Below are 16,473 nucleotides of genomic sequence, written 5' to 3' on the forward strand. Positions count from 1 at the left end.
AGTTCAATAGGGACAAATGTAAAGTTATGCATTTAGGTAGAAAAACCCAAATATACCCATATAGGATATGGGAGACTTGTCTTGGCAGTAGTAAGTGCAAAAAGGATCTAGGAGTCTTAGTAAACCACACACTGAACATGAGTCAACAGTGTGATTCAGCGGTTAAAAAGGCAAATGGGATTTTGGGCAGTATCAAACCGAGTATCGTGTCCAGATCATGGGATGTGATGGTACCGCTTTACTCTGCTCTGGTTCGGCCTCTCTTGGAGTACTGTGTTCAGTTTTGGGCACTCCGGTTGAAGAGTGTGTCCAGAGGAGGGCAACAAAGATGGTGAGGGGTTTGGAGACCAAGACATACGAAGAAAGGTTGGGGGAGCTTGGTCTGTTTAGCCTAGAGAGGAGATGACTGAGAGGGAATTTAATAACCATCTTCAAGTATTTAAAAGGCTGCCACATAGAGGATGGAGCAGAGTTGTTCTCTCTTGCCACGGAGGGACAGACCAGAACCAATGGTATGAAATTAATTCAAAAGAAATTCCGTCTCAACATCCGGAAGAAGTTCCTAACAGTTAGAGCAGTTTCTCAGTGGAACACTTCCTCAGGAGGTGGTAGATTCTCCATCTTTGGACATTTCTTAACAGAGGCTAGATAGCCATCTGACAGAGAGGGTGATTCTGTGAAGGCTTAAGTGGGTTGTGAGTGCCCTGCATAGTGCAGGGGGTTGGACCCATGAGGTCCTATTATTCTATGATTCAATGATTCTACTAAAATGTTCTATAATAATGACTGTAATGGCAGCCATTCAATATTTTAATCCTTTTTTAAAGAAAACACACTATTAAATGCAATTTGGTCTGACTCACTGTTCATCTGGTCATGAGGTTAGCTCTCACTTCTGCATGATATTGGTGCTGGTCCGAGGCTGCCCCAGGACTGGCCTGAATCAGGGCATAATGTTCCCTGGGTGTCAACGGGGCCAATGTCAGGCCTGGGCTGTGTGGCTATGGAAGAATCAGGCCATCCTGGGCCAGCTCCTCCACACCCTCAACTGGAGTACAATGTCCCAGAAGTGACAAATATTAATTTGTCCCCAGCTCGCGCAGTGCACCGCAACACAGTTGCCTGGGGCATTTTAATTATTTTTTTTAAGAATGTGGTATTGCATTGGTGTTGGTATGTAATACTACATTCTTAACAAACAAACAAAAATTAAGGGCCATGCTGTCCCACAGCACAGCAGAACCTTGCCACCCCAGCTGCAATGTGGGAGCACAAATCCAGGGAAGATGTGATCACTGGGCTAAAATGCTGGCCCGTGCAGGAGTGGGAAAAGGTGGGGCAATAGGCTCCAGCCTAAACACCATGCAACAGCCAGCACAACGTCTGTCATGTGGTAAAGGTCCCACTGATTTCAAAATACTTTTAGGATTAAATTATATCATCTACAAAGTTGGTGGCTCTATAGAAATAAACAATTCAGTTGAGAACAACGCTTCAAAATAGGTTTGAATGTTTAAGACCTTTTAATGTATTCTTGTTACCTGAAAACAAAACTTAAAACAAAACAAAAAAACACAACTTTGTATGATGATGGGAGAAAGTTCTGTAGAGAACTCTGCAGTATACTTTGAGGGGGTTTCATCTTTCAGAGAAGAAATGCTTCAGCAATTGATGCTAATCCAAGAACGTTATAGCTGCACATTCTATTATAATGGATAAGTCTCTTGATGTGTGTGCTCTCTCTAGAGTATTGTTCCAGACTGATTACCATCTTTATAATAAAATGCTCAATTACTGCTTTGAAATAGGTAATTATAAAGAGTGTGTATATTTTCCAGTTAGGGACTTTGTTTTGATTCTTCCCCCTCCCATTTATTATCAGTGCATGAAAGGCAACTGAAGAAGTTTCAACTGCAGTGTGGTTCCTTTAAAAGAAATGAAAACTATTTATGATGTTATTCATAAACTATATTGAATTCCCACTTGTGATTTACAGCTGGAGTTTTATTTCCTACTGTCAAATGTGCAACCAACTGCATCCAATTTTTCAGTATCAAAAAAAGAAGAAGACGACGACTCATAAAATGCAGCCACAATGTCCTAGGAACCTTTGTCACTGAACAAATGAGTCCACCTTTGGAAACAATTTCATGTATTCTATATAACAGGATACAAATGACAATTAACAGCATATCTCATAAAACAGGATATTCAGCATGTAGCTGCAAGATACGTGAAAGGCCCAATATCACTGGGTGGTATGTGGGGCTCCAGAAGCACAAATATTCCCTACATCTGCTTTTTTCTGCATTGTGCCCTTCCACATCTGCCTGGAATAAACTATCCTGGACGGCAGGACCTTGTCATCATGGGTGACTTCAATTTCCCAGATGTGTGCTGGGAAACAAACTCTGCGAAGCGTCCTCAGTCATGCAAGTTTCTGACCTGCCTGGCTGACAATTTCATTTATCAAATGGTAGATGAACCCACAAGAGGTTCAGCCATACTGGACTTAATACTGACCAACAGGCAAGAGTTGGTGGATGAGGTGAAGGAGGTGGGGACCCTAGGGGGAAGTGACCATGTCCTCATAGAATTCCTTTTGAGATGGGGAGCCAAGGAAGCTTGTAGCCAGACGCGGATGTTGGATTTTCGTAGGGCAAACTTTAATAAACTCAGAGACATGATGAGTGTCATACCATGGACGAGAATGCTGGAAGGGAAGGGAGCATGTGAAGGGTGGGCGCTACTCAAACAAGAGCTATTGCATGCTCAATCAATGACTATTCCAGAAATACGAAAACACTGCAGGAGCTCTAAGAAGCCTATTTGGATGAACAGAGAACTTCAAGAGGAACTAAGAAAGAAAAGGAAAATGTTCAGGAAATGGAGGGAAGGACAGAGCTCTAAAGAAGAGTACCTACAGGTTACTAGGCACTGTAGATCAATCATCAGAAAGGCCAAAGCTGAGAGTGAGCTAAGATTGGCCAGGGAAGCCCATTGTAACAAGAAAAGATTTTTCAGTTACGTGAGGAGCAAACGTAAAGTAAAGGAGGCAATAGGCCCGCTGTTGGGTGCGGATGGACAAACTCTAACGAAAGATGCAGAGAAAGCAGAAAGGCTTAGTGCCTATTTTACATCTGTTTTTTCCCACAGGTCAAAGTGTTTAGGCACATCTAGAGATGGCTGTAGCCAAAGGATAGTGTCTGGGTGGCAGGTTAACATGGATAGAGAGGTGGTCGAGAGGCATTTAGCTGCACTGGATGAGTTCAAATCCCCTGGTCCAGATGAAATGCACCCGAGAGTACTCAAAGAACTTTCCAGAGAACTTGCACAGCCCTTGTCCATCATCTTCGGAACCTCTTTAAGGACTGGAGATGTCCCGGAGGACTGGAAAAGAGCAAACGTTATTCCGATCTTCAAAAAAGGGAGGAAGGATGACCCGGGAAACTACAGACCAGTGAGTCTGACCTCTGTTGTGGGGAAGATAATGGAGCAGATATTAAAGGGAGCGATCTGCAAACATCTGGAGGACAATTTGGTGATCCAAGGAAGTCAGCATGGATTTGTCTCCAACAGGTCCTGCCAGACCAACCTAGTTTCCTTTTTTGACCAAGTAACAGGTTTGCTGGATCGGGGAAATTTGGTTGATGTCATTTACTTGGATTTTAGTAAAGCTTTTGACAAGGTTCCCCATGATGTTCTGATGGATAAGTTGAAGGACTGCAATCTGGATTTTCAGATCGTTAGGTGGATAGGGAATTGGTTAGAGAACCGCACTCAAAGAGTTGTTGTCAATGGTGTTTCATCAGACTGGAGAGAGGTGAGTAGCGGGGTACCTCAGGTTTCGGTGCTCGGCCCGGTACTTTTTAACATATTTATTAATGATCTAGATGAGGGGGTGGAGGGACTACTCATCAAGTTTGCAGATGACACCAAATTGGGAGGACTGGCAAATACTCCGGAAGATAGAGACAGAGTTCAACGAGATCTGAACACAATGGAAAAATGGGCAAATGAGAACAAGATGCAATTTAATAAAGATAAGTGTAAAGTTCTGCATCTGGGTCAGAAAAATGAAAAGCATGCCTACTGGATGGGGGATACGCTTCTAGGTAGCACTGTGTGTGAACGAGACCTTGGGGTACTTGTGGATTGTAAACTAAACATGAGCAGGCAGTGTGATGCAGCGGTAAAAAAGGCAAATGCCATTTTGGGCTGTATCAACAGAGGCATCACATCAAAATCACAAGATGTCATAGTCCCATTGTATACGGCACTGGTCAGACCACACCTGGAGTACTGTGTGCAGTTCTGGAGGCCTCACTTCAAGAAGGACATCGATAAAATTGAAAGGGTACAGAGGAGAGCGACGAAGATGATCTGGGGCCAAGGGACCAAGCCCTATGAAGATAGGTTGAGGGACTTGGGAATGTTCAGCCTGGAGAAAAGGAGGTTGAGAGGGGACATGATAGCTCTCTTTAAGTATTTGAAAGGTTGTCACTTGGAGGAGGGCAGGATGCTGTTTCTGCTGGCTGCAGAGGAGAGGACACGCAGTAATGGGTTTAAACTTCAAGTACAACGATATAGGCTAGATATCAGGAAAAAGTTTTTCACAGTCAGAGTAGTTCAGCAGTGGAATAGGCTGCCTAAGGAGGTGGTGAGCTCCCCCTCACTGGCAGTCTTCAAGCAAAGGTTGGATACACACTTTTCTTGGATGCTTTAGGATGCTCTGGGCTAATCCTGCGTTGAGCAGGGGGTTGGACTAGATGGCCTGTATGGCCCCTTCCAACTCTATGATTCTATGATTCTATGATTCTATGACATTCCCCATAATCCCAGATATGTGGTAGATGGCTGTCATTATTTACTGAAATGAAAAGGTATTCCACACTTTCTTAGAAGTGTATTCTTTGTCAATGCTTTAATAGCCCAAGCTTATACAATAATATAGAGTTTCAAACCACAATAATATCCTTTAACAATACATATTATTGCACCAATCACAGTCTTACGAAGCTATCTTGTTGCCTATTTCACGACTTATAGAGCCTGAATGGCATTGAGCAGTAGGGTTGTACGCGGCCGTTCCAGCCAGCATTGCGCTGCAGGGGGGGAAGAGAGGCGCGGGTGTTGGTTGGCACACACACGCACACATGGACCTCCACATATGTGTATGTGTACTGGGTTGCACACCGGGGCCTTCTCTCCCCACCCCTGCGCCTCGGTGCTGGCTGCGTCGGCCTGGAACAGCCACTTCGGACACCACCGCACACAACCCTATTTATCAGAACATAGAGGAAGGAAGGAAGGAAGGAAGGAAGGAAGGATGGAAGGAAGGAAGGAAGGAAGGAAGGAAGGAAGGAAGGAAGGAAGGAAGGAAGGAAGGAATTAATAACTCCTTATAGCAACTGTGCTTTTAAATCCAGGCCTCCCCAGCTCAATGCCAGGCTCATGCAACATCACAGAGATCTATCAAATTTCAGTCCCAACATCATACTAAGGGGCCACAGCTTGTAGTCAAAGACTAGGATTTTAGGCCAAGTCCTGACTTACCAAGCTTTTAGATTTTAAGGTTACAAAAATTAAGGCTTCTGATAAACAGATACTATATTGCTTTGTTAAAGTTTTAACCACAGCTTCTTGCTAGTTAAAGCTCAAACCACAAAGCTTATAGGGGGAAAGAAGTCTGTACATAAGCTGACAAGTATTTATGATGACTTGGAGAAATAATTATTCATCTTTGAATACTTCTCTTTCTTGCCTAATTACCACGTATCTGTAGTATCTGTGGTATCTATATTACCACGTATCTATGGTAATTAGGCAGAAGTCTGGCAGAACGATCTGGCTTGGTTTTAGGAGTGAAGCGCTGGCAGATCTTGCACGCCCTGACATTGTGAGCCTCACCGAGGCAAAGAAGATAAAGATAAAGATCATGATCATCAGTCTGCGGGATTTTTACCCGACAGCGAGAACACTTCTTGAAAATAGCCTTAGACATCCTTCTCGAAGGAACAAGAGCTACTGGTACGTGCGACTGTTCTTTGCAGCGGCAAAAAAGGAACTGAGGGAAGAAGGGGCACTCTGCCCAGATCACATGTGCGTTCCAGTGGGAAACCGCATGCACGCGCACTGTTGTGGAATGGTAGCGCCCCCTGTAGGGCTGAAGCTGGAAAAATGACTTCCACATTTTTTTGTGCTTGCGCAGTCCCAATGTGGGGCTGCACATCAAGACAGACAATGAAGCCCTTTTTATAAAGCAAAAGCTTGTAAGACGTACATAAAACTACTTCCTGGGAACTACTGCCTGGGGAAAGCCCACCTTCCTGCCACACATTATCTTATTCACCATACTGAAACAATCAGAAGAAAGTATAACAAGGTGACCTGGGAGATTAGAAGGGCTGCAGCCCTCTATCCATGCTAAATTATATTTCAGGAACTGAGCAGAACTTTCCAAAGGACACAGGAAAGCAGAATAAAGAAGAATCATTTCTACAAACTCAGTTCACTTTTAGAAAGCTTGGACACAACCAAATATTTCCATAATGAGACAGAAGAAAAAAAGAGAACTAGCGAGTGATTTAGGTTACTACTCTCATATACAATTTCATACCCACAGAATTGTGTACTTGGAAAGGAAAGAAAATGAAATTCGGTGTAATTTTATATTAACATATACTTGTATACATCACTTCATCAAAGATAGTGGTATAAACTGGGTGATCTCATTTTATTCTTGATACTTCCCACTACATCACATTGGCTTTACAAACCTAAAACTGAAGCAGTATCCATTGTTACAATATCATTAAAGTATATTCAATGAATGCCCATGTCTACTGGAAAAGGATTAAGTTTACTGCGGGGGGGGCGGGGAGAGGGAGCCGCGGCCCGGCGCCATGGCCTTTGCGGCCCGGCGCCGGGCCGCGGCCCGCAGGTTGGGAACCACTGTCCTAAACTATCATATTTATGATTTGGAGTGTATTACAAAGATAACACAATGAAATTATTAATTTTCATTGTGTTTTGAGCCTCCACTATACTTTCCAGCTGTACTTCTAACCCCTGGGCCTTCTCTACCATATGGCCAATTAACCCACATTTCATGCAGACATGCTGTCTTTTGAGAACACATACCAAACTGAGACACATTCCACTCTATTGATTTCCCAACTTCATACAGGAATTTCCTCTAATGATGTTGCAGTTATGACTGTTTTACCTCAGAGTTCTTCAATGTATATTGATCTTGCATATCTTTTAATTGGCTGGGTTGAGGAAAAGAAAAGAGTAATACCTTCTCCCCTCCTGTGTGCCCCCAACCTCTTCTTCCCCTTTTCCACTCACTGAAGGCAAACAGAGTGCAGCTCATAGAATGAGAACTTGGAAGAATAAAGTAAGCTATACAAGTCTCTAATTGGCATCAGAAGAAAAATAAAATGGTATAAAACAGAAATGCTTCCAGTACATAAAAAGTTAAAGTATGAATAGTACAGCTCCCACGAGCCTGTTCACAGAGAGGATTGGGCTACTAATTTAATTAATAAATTTAACAAATAAAATGAAAGTAGTATAGATTTCTTGCTTCCTGATGGCAGTATTCTAATAAATGTCTGAAAACTCAATTAGCCATTTGCAAATATTTTTGTTACAATGAACATGGTACTACTAGGTGCCAAAATATTTTAATTTTGGACTATTTGTAACAGAATTTTGTTGAGGGATAGGGAAAGTAAAACTTCTATCAAATGCCAGAAAAAATATAAATTTTAAAGTGGGTCCTGAGATGTTGAAGAAAATGGACATAAGAACAGTTCCAGCATTTGGCGGTGGGTGGTGGCAGGTGGTGGCTGGTGGCAGAGGAGCCATGACAATGGCTGCCTCCACGCCTGTGCATACGCTTGCACATGCACGTGGCGACCCCACCACCACCAACATTGGGGTCACCAACTCAGAGCTGTTGAGAACCACTGTTGTATGCCTATGTCATGCTCAATGGGCTTTTAAAGAAAAATTGACAAAATATGCATATAAAATTGTACCACGTGCAACCAATGTATGATAAACAAACGAAACTGCATTCAAGGGAGGCAAGGCAGAACAGTAGAAAAACCACTTGTACATTGTTTGGTTACATACCTTTCTATCTGCCTGTGCAAGACACAAGAGATCATGACTTGGTTCAGCATCTATCAAGTAATTTGGTTTTACTAAAAGCATGCCTTACCTGCTTTGAACATTTCCAGAGAGAAAAACTCTTTCAAGCAAGACAGACAACTTATGTTAATTTTTAAATCCTACAACTTGCCATCTACAACTCTTCAGAGAGCTTTCATTAGGCTGTATTTTTTGATATGGTATAACTGGATTTATTAACAGAGACTGAAATTGTGGCATTATTTTAAAGCACAATTTATACATATGTCATGTTGAAAGATCTCGGCTACCACAACAAATGCATTATATTATGGGTAACATGATCTTATACATGCCTAGAAGTAACTTCTCCATCTCTGTGGGATTCGCAACTGCAGGTTCAAGAGGATCTTTCTAAACAGCTGTATGTCAGGATATGTATGGCCATGATGAAAACGGGATGTGATTTATTTAGCAAAGATGCTGCACAGGCCGAACTTCCAAGACTATGCTGCCCATTAAAGCCCTTCACAGGCATCTTTTTTCATGCCTTCTAATGTTGGAACCAGCCAATTTCCACAGCAGATCGCGAGCAGCTCCTTGTCATCTACTGCTGCCAGTCGGCGATTGGGGTATATGAAGAGAAACAGAAGTCAGAACAGAACTGCAACCGAGGCCATCGTGGATAAACAAAAGCACACCCCGCCCAACTCCTCAAACGGGACAGGAGCCTGCATGCAGCAAGCAGAGGCGATCTTGTGTGGCGTGGTCATCCCGATGGGGCAATCTCGGGGCAGCCAAGCACAAACTGCATGGGCACAACCCAGGGAGGCAAGCGGCGACTCATGTGCAGCCTGCTGATTGATCACTGGGGCCGGCTTTGATCTCCACATCATTTGTGATGCAAACAGGATCCTAGAGATGGAAGTGGAGAGGAGACATACCACAGCTCTCTCTGTCCTCTCTGGAAAACAGCAGTTCTCATCTCTCTCCCTCTCTCTTGTCTCTATAGGCCTGGTATGGCCCAGAAGGCTCCTGGAGCTTTGCCTGGGTGGCACTAGACAGGCCCCCTCCCCCACCCCCCGCAGCCAAGAGACCTGCTGTGACCCGGGCAAGGCTCTGGGTTGCGGCAGGCAGGTAGGCCCTTTCCGCTCCCCTCCCCCGGGAAGGCCTGAGACAACCCAGACAAGGCTCCCGAGCGTTTGGTTAGGTGGCACTCAGCAGGCTGGTCCCCCCCCCCCGCCTCCCAAAGGCCAACTCCTTTCATGCTGACATCCAGTGGCCAAATGGTGGCCACAGCCTTGGTGGATTCCCCTTCCCACCCCCTCCAGGTCCATCATTGGCCAAACTGGAAGGTAGTGGGGCCCATTTGGGAGGGGGTTCATATCACCCAATAATGTTTAACAATTAAAAAAATATTCAACTCACAATCATTCAGGAAAATTTTTGATATAGGGCACGGCAATCCTCAAGTCCTTATCCTGAAATTACTTTTAGCAACTGAGACTCTGTATTCATCCCACATTCTGTGAAGACTTCCCTTTTTCTTCCAGTTCCCTGTGATAGTGAACCTGTAGATAAGGGCTACATCTTCTCTCTTTAAATTCTTGTATTTGCTGCTGTCTCCTTTGCCCTAATATTGTGTGTGCTTCAAGTGACCTGGGTAGGTGTTTTTCTGGCAGTGCTGATGGCTCAGGTGAGGGAGGTTCATCATAAGGAGATGAACCTTCTGTAGATGCAGGGAATGGTATATAAACTGAATAAATAAATAAATAAATAACCATTTCTCAGATTGTGCTTCAGGCTGTTTGTTGGACATTTGGAGATTCCTCATTTCCTGAGGAGTCATCCAGGGCCAAGGATTGATTCATGACAGCTACGTATGCATTTACCAAACGCACCTCAGGAAGGCTTGTGGTCTGATTTATTTGTGTGGCAGGAGAATGAGAAGCATCTATATGACCTTTGTAAGCTGCTGAAATAAATCCCAGCCTCTAATGTAAAACTGGTTCCTATGTCTTTTGTTAAGATTACTGAAGATGAAGAAGGAGAAGGTGGTGGTGATGGAGATGAAAACAACCCCGAAATTAGAAGGAGTCACAAAACTATCAGGAAACAGAAAGGAATGTTTCTGTTCATACTGCCATAACTATAAACGTATACCTCTTCAAGCCAATCAGAAATCAGGAGAAGGTTAAGATAACAAAAGGTGAAAGCTACTAAAACGATGTTAACATTAAAAAAAATCAATATGTTTAAATGTCAGTGGAGTGTTGTAACCACTGTGTAAACATATTACATCTTGCTTTAAAAAGGGAAAGCATTTTTAATAAGAATGGAATGGCAAAAAACTACAATTTGGAGTTACATATTCAGCAATTATTCCACTATTAGAAAAAAATATGTAATAATATAGTGAATTACTATATTATTAAAAGTATTATCATGAAAGATTTGTCAATAATGCAGTCAGCTACTGGATCCAAGCAAAGAAGAAATACATTAACTGAATTATTTTACATCTATCAAACAATAAGCTTGCTTACAGAAAAGACACATTTTTCAACAAGAGGTTCTACTAATTTTACATGAAACCTGCTTCTACATTTATTCCATCTTTTGGGACTCACTTGTAAAATTATTCCATACTATTTTCCCTCTCCCCAATATATAAATCAAAAACTCACATTAGTTGACAACAAACAAGTTTATATTTTCCCTTTAAATGTTTCAGTATGCATATTTGTACTCCAACCTGAATGGCCTAAGCTAGCCTAGATCATAAAAGGTAAGTAGGTCAGTCCTTGGCAAGAATCAAAGAGAGCCAGTATCGTGCAGTGGTTAGGAGTGCGGACTTCTAATCTGGTATGCCGGGTTCGATTCTGCACTCCCCCACATGCAGCCAGCTGGGTGACCTTGGGCTTGCCACAGCACTGATAAAAAAAGAATATCAGGGCTCTCTCAGCCTCACCCACCTCACAGGTGTCTGTTGTGGGGAGATGAAAGGGAAGGCAACTGTAAGCCACTTTGAGACTCCTTTGGGTAGAGAAAAGCGGCATATAAGAACCAACTCTTCTTCTTCTTCTTCAGATGGGAGACTAACAAGAAGGACCAGGGTTGCTAAAGATATGCAAGCAATGCAAGTCACCTCTGAATGTCTCTTGCCTTGAAAATCGTACAGTATCACTGTAACTTAGCTGTAACTTCATGGCATTCTGCAATATATGTGCCGCACTGTATCTCTTTGCATAGTCAAATTTAAATAATGCTAGTAAAATCAGGCAAATGCATCATGTTCAAGCATTAAGATTAGTCCACTTAGCACATTTAACATGAGTGATTTGCAACACAACAGGCCTAGATAACCACTGATAGACGGTATTTACATATGTGTGGAGGAAAACTGTCTACAGAAAATATAGCAGATGAGCGCTTTCTGAAAAATCTACACACATATATCACCAATGAACTGTAATATCACTGCTCTAGATCAAAATACAGAAATGTTTTCAGGAATACAGAGCTGTTGAAAATAGACAGTAACAGAGAACATAATTATAAGTGGTTCCTAATTATTGTGAATGTTATACTTATGCACATAGATTTTCAGGGCTAGAGTGGGACAATACACATCAGTAGTAAGTACTGGCACTTTTTCTGGGCTCTCTTGAGTCCTGAGAAGTGGTGGAAATCAACCACCTTTATATATGGGTAATGGCACTTTCTTTCTTTACAAAAAAAACCTCCACAGTATTTTCAAGACACTACAAGGTGTTCAACAATGTCAGGTAAAAATCTTCAATACCATGTAAAAAGATAATTTCCTGAAAACATTTGCATTCTTCTATCCAGTCTCACTAATAAAAAATAACAAGAAATTGATGGATATCATTATTCTAAAATACCCAAAGCAAATTTTATATATAAATATGGCATAAGTAGCACCAACAGTAGACATTATGTGGAAGCCAACATGTGTCACATGCACCAGCTATATAAACCATGAATCCAACAGCACCCTAAAGAGCTCTAATTCTCAAAAAACATATGCTACTGGACTTCCATTTTATTTTATTGCCACAGACAAATACTACCCCTTCTGGAATAATAGACAGATATGCATCAGTTAGTGGTCCCCAGTGCCGGTCCGTGGATCAGTCGGTACCGGGCCGTGGCTCCTTCTCGTTTTCCTCCCCATCTGCTGCCTCGGCAGCTGCCCTGCCATTCTGCTGCTGGCTCACCTTTGGTGCTTTCCAGCGGCCGCCATGGCTGGGGCTCCCCCTCGGTATGGCACTGTGCAGCTGCTGCTGGCAGGGTTGCCCGCAGGAAAGCAAGTGGAGCAGGGGCTCAGGCGGTGGCAGTGACGTCCCTCGGAAAAAGACTACCCCCCCCAGGCATCAGTAAAATTGTCAAGTGTAACCGGTCCCCAGTAATAAAAAAGTTGGGGACCACTGAGTTACACTACTGTTATGTCCAATTGAAATGCCTCTAAAAATGTTTCAGGTCCTGTGCTATTCAAAATGATATGCAGTGTGCATATTCTTGAATCTTATTTTTTCTTTAAATAAAAAATCCATTATTGATAGGTTCATCTGTACCAAAAACATGGCTAAAACAGAAGACTCACAAAACTAGCTTCAAGAACTCAAGGGAATGATGTTTTGAAAGCAACAGTCAATATGTTGCTCCACATGGCAAACCTGAGTGTAAACTGCACGGAGCTTTTATTGCAATACCAGGTCAATTCAGTCCCTGCCGTCTACACAAAATGTGATTTCCGTTTTGATTTTGGGTGATTTAAATTTTCCTCCTGCAGCAAGAAGGATTGATCCGGAGTGACCCTACCTTTATTGTGCGATATCTTAGAGTGCTTTTAATGCTCAATATTTCAAAAATCGAATTGAGAAAGCAGGCTGTTTTGAATCTGGGCTTTGCTCCGTGGTAGAGAACCCCTGATTGGCCAAAGCTGGTCATGTAACAACCTTGCCTTAAAGGAGAAGCCCCCAATTTCTCTCAACTTCTGTCGGTATTGGATTCCCCCCCTCCTTTACCTTCTTTGATCCTCTCCCCCCCTCCAAGAAAAGAAAGAGGCTCCATGCTTGGCTCCTCTCCCACCCCTTCAAGAAAAGAAAGAAAGAGGCTTGGCTCCCCACCCCCCTTCTGAACTACCCTAACAACATGCAGAACACTTTCGGTTTCAATGGGGAGGGGGGGAAGAGGAAGACCCGAACTCAAATAGATTTGAACTCAACAAGACTGACAATGGAATAAACAAAGTAAGTGCAGACTCTGCCCTGGTTTGAAACACTGCATGAGATTCTGCTTTCAAAATGATTTTAAAGGAGAGAGACTCTCTTGTGTAGGCTGACCATATTTTCTTTATACAAAAAGGAGACAATGAGATGGCAAAAACAAGACGGGTTAAATCTTCTGCATTCATGAAAGTAAGATAAACAAATTGTTTTATAAACAAATTGCACTTAGCAGATCCTTGCCTTACCTTTGGCTCATGGTTGCCGCGGTGGAGGATCGCGCCTTCAACAGCTGGACACAATCCTCTGATGCACTATTCATGATCCTCTGAAATAAGGCTCACTGAGAAGTGAGGTGCGTCAGGTGGGCAGGGGCAAGACTAGGCATCATGGACACCTTTAAAAGCGGTTGTGTGTACACATTCAACCTCTTTCCTCCCCAGCACCGCTGTAGGAAGCTTCCCACCCAACCTATGCATCATATTTTGCAGTTAATTTTACTTAATTCGTAACAGTCATTTGTTTATCTTTAAACCTCTCCTGCGGGGCGGTAGGAATAAAGAAGTAAGGGCAAGTGGGGAGGAGTTAGAGCGGGCCCTGTCCGGGATATAAACTCTGAGGGGTGAATTAGGATCCGCAAAGCGGCTCCTGATTCGCCCCTCTGAGTGGCAATCGAGGGCCAAGTGGCCAATTGGGAGCCGTGCGAAGCGTGGCTCCCCAATGGCTACTTGGCCCGTCCTCCAAGGAGCGCTACAGGGAGAAGGCCGCGAGTCTTTGCCGGGTGAGTGGCGGGGGGGGTGGCCTTCTCCCGGCCCCGGGAAGCGCCTTGCCACACCCCCATGCTGCCCCAGCTAGCGCCCACTGGACTCCATGACTCCGCCTACCCCTGCGGGGACTGCACTCCTCCCACCCACAGTTCCGCCGCCTCTGCAGCCCGCCCCAGTCTTCTGTCACCCTGAAGCCACGCCGCTGACCATGGACTCCACTCACGGTGAGTGCTGCGCCTGTTCCACCTCGCCTGGCCCCGCATCACCGCAGGTACGACTTCTGCCCCCCGGGTGAGAGCTCTCGGCATGGGTCTGGCGTGTGCCTTCTCTTTCCCTTTCTCCCCTTTCATATTATATATATGTTTACTATGTCACAACTGGTGGTTTGGCATGGGAGAATCCTTTAGGGGGAGTTTTGCAAATTGGTCTCTCCTATTCTAGGGGTCTCCATAAGAGATGTCACATATGCAAGATGGGTGCCAAGCTGGTCTCATTGCCAGGTGGTTTGGGGAGACAGAGGCTTACACCCATTGGATCCCCACTAAGCTATCTTCCTGGGGGGGAGGTCACACTCCAGGCTAATGCCAAGGTGGGAACCCCAGCATGCCATCTGGAACCATGGGCTTCTTTACGGTCGGCTGACCATATTAGTTGCATTCCTCCTCATGCCATTCCATCACTTATGTTGGAATTGTAATAAAGCTGTGGCCTAATTTATTCCAAAGATAGTGGTGTTGCATCTTTCCCAGAAAACCTACAATACTGGCAGTAATGAAGAACAAGGAGTAACCCTACATTTGGTGGGTACTGAAAATACAACCAGAAAAAATAGGAATGCTTTGAAATAGGAATGGGACATATGATGACAAATATACTGAGCAAAGCAAAACCAAAAAGGGAACAAAAACCCAACCTTAACAAAGTCAGGAATGCAATAGTTAAGCTATAAAACTATTTAAAATTTTAACAATAATTTATTAAAGTGAACCAATATTAGGTTTAAAAAAGTAAAAACTATATTAAAACTATACATATCTAACTGGACATGAATAGACACAATGTGTTTCAACCCTATTGGGTCTTCCTCAGTGGTCAATAATATTGAATAATGCACTCTTATCTAAAGCCAATTATGAAGTATAGCTGGATGGTCAAGGGAAATCTATTAGGTGTAGCCCCAACTAATACTGGCATAGTGTTTCTTTTTGGAGCCCCACCTTCTAAGATATGTAATATCTAGAAACATCACTCTCAACTATTGTTTTACTCTGCATAGAGAGTGCATCTCATGTATGTCAGAAAACTACCCATGCCCAAATGTCCATTCTGTTTTAAACAGCTGTGTAGCTTCACAATAGCTATGATGGAGTTTTACTTTCTTGTAGTGGTGGAGTTTCATTGTTTGCCCTGCAGAAACTTGTTACTGTGTTAGATGATTCTAACCACAGTCATGGAAGTTTAGGACAGATAAGTTAACATGTGAGGAACTATAGCTTCTATAAGGCTGCATGAAAATGTACATGCATCAAATATCAAAAGCACAGTCTTAACGGCATGCCACACAGTGAGCCTTTTTAAAACAAAAAATAAAAAACAGAGCTTATTTACAATCACTCACTGAATTATTTGTTCACTGCTTATTTTTACAGTTGGCTTCTGAGTGGCATAAAGTGACAACAGGTCTGTTGGGAAATGGCAGGGGAAAGGAGGACTCCCATCAGACTGTGTGAAAATGTACATATGTGAAACATTGCCAACTGTAGTATACTTTGAATAAGTGAAAAGTAATCCATCAAACAGGCTTGAACTGTGAATAGCCAAACTGATAGACAACAAAATTTGCTCTGTGACCAGAAAACAAACCCCGAGGCAAACTAGCAGCTGTCAGAGCATCATTAATAAGAAATCATTACCAAGTCTAATTTTCATGACTCTATGCCACTCCTGAACTGAAAGCAGTGGAAGGGAGATTTGAGAGTATATTCAGCATTCTTCCATAGGAAGACAATTTCTATTATCAGAAGGGAAGTTAGATTCAGGTGGGTAGTCATGTTGGTCTGAAGTAGAAGAACAAAATAAGGGGCTTTTCGCATGCCTTCAAAATCGCACAATGGTTGCCAATTGAAAACGCTATTGATTTGCCGTTATGCACAACGTCGTTGACAATCTGCCACACACCTGAAACCGATCCGCAAAAAGCGCTTCCTTGTAGCGCTTTCAGGGAAATCCCCAAAAGTTGATTCACCCTCCGGAAAGCGATACACTCCTGCAACCAATCTGCAACACTAGCGAAAAAGACCTGTGCGTTAACA

The 16,473-nt window shown here is 43.2% G+C and overlaps 1 protein-coding gene across 46 annotated transcripts in view; it reads right to left on the minus strand.

Annotated features, from left to right (window-relative positions):
- PTPRD (protein tyrosine phosphatase receptor type D) overlaps positions 1 to 16,473 on the minus strand; it is a 1,533,354-nt gene that overhangs the window by 391,786 nt on the left and 1,125,095 nt on the right. The gene's annotated exons all lie outside the window — the stretch shown is intronic.

This window comes from Paroedura picta, chromosome 7 (assembly GCF_049243985.1).
Source record: "Paroedura picta isolate Pp20150507F chromosome 7, Ppicta_v3.0, whole genome shotgun sequence".
Classification (NCBI taxonomy): domain Eukaryota; kingdom Metazoa; phylum Chordata; class Lepidosauria; order Squamata; family Gekkonidae; genus Paroedura; species Paroedura picta.